Here is a 1,020-nt window from a genome sequence, read left to right on the forward strand (position 1 = left end):
TTTAAACCCACAGTTTTTTATTTGGATTCTAAAAACTCGATATCGACATGATTGACAACATAACCCGGCTCAGAAGGTCGTTTCTAATTTAATAAAAAACAACAAATAAATAAAAGTGATTATGTCATATTGTTGGGGCGATGCAGCCGTTGAGAGATGAGTAAACGAGAGTGAAAAAGGTGAGCCGGGGCGAGCGTTCTGTTCCTCACCCAAACCATCAGGTTGTTTGACCTTTGACCGTGAGGAGCCTGCAGACGTTTATAGGTTTCATCATGCTCGCACCGCTAATACCAGCAAATCCTACTGAAATGAACTGAGCATCAGAATATTAAGCAAGAAGACGGCAACCAAACAGACTGGATACGAAAAAAAAAAAAAAAAAGGATTTTATTAGAATAATTTATTCACAGGATCAGCGTCAATCAGTATGAATATTTCTACGTGTTTGTTATCGTCAATCTCACAACGATGCACCAGGAACACCTGACCTCTGACCTTTGTTAGTCCACATCGTCCCGTCGCTGTGGGCGAGCAGCGCGGTGAAGAGGCTTCCCCTTCCACTCTACTGTTAATGGTTCATGTTTAAGGACAACTGTGTTTACACAAAGAAAAAAGACACTAAGGGTGTACATTTGCAAGAAGCATTAGTCACATTAATACAGAAACAAATGGCACGTTGAATTCCTAATTTCAAAATAAAGTGGTGCTTGAGGAACTTTACTGAGGAGACAAGTTAAATAAATTACTAGCATAAACATTACATACAAATCTGGAGTAGTATGTACAAAAGAGTTATCAGCACAAAAGCCTGTGTTCAAAGACAGCAGGAGGACATATTTTACAGAGCAGGGTTCGGGTGCTCGTGGAGGACAGACACAGATGTTTGAAACCTCCGCCCGCGCTCCCAGGGCCACGCCGCTCGTGCTGCATCGTTCACGTCTAAACACAACAGCGTGGAAACTCGCGAGCGGCGCTCACACACGCCTGTGTGACCTTCACCACCCCGCCGTCGTCGGAGGA

At 43.5% G+C, this 1,020-nt stretch overlaps 1 protein-coding gene across 5 annotated transcripts in view; it reads right to left on the reverse strand.

Moving 5' to 3' along the window:
• Positions 1 to 1,020, reverse strand: part of sbf1 (SET binding factor 1) — a 53,557-nt gene continuing 52,537 nt past the window's right edge. For all 5 annotated transcript variants that reach the window (XM_085252994.1, XM_085252993.1, XM_085252991.1 and 2 more), the window contains one exon: positions 1 to 1,020. This exon is cut by the window's right edge and continues 1,098 nt beyond it. The gene's annotated coding sequence lies outside the window, so the exon portion shown is untranslated.

The sequence above is a fragment of the Mchenga conophoros genome, linkage group LG17 (assembly GCF_057382185.1).
Source record: "Mchenga conophoros isolate Kocher_MC1m ecotype Shallow Benthic linkage group LG17, M_conophoros_male_GT1.1, whole genome shotgun sequence".
NCBI classification, from domain to species: domain Eukaryota; kingdom Metazoa; phylum Chordata; class Actinopteri; order Cichliformes; family Cichlidae; genus Mchenga; species Mchenga conophoros.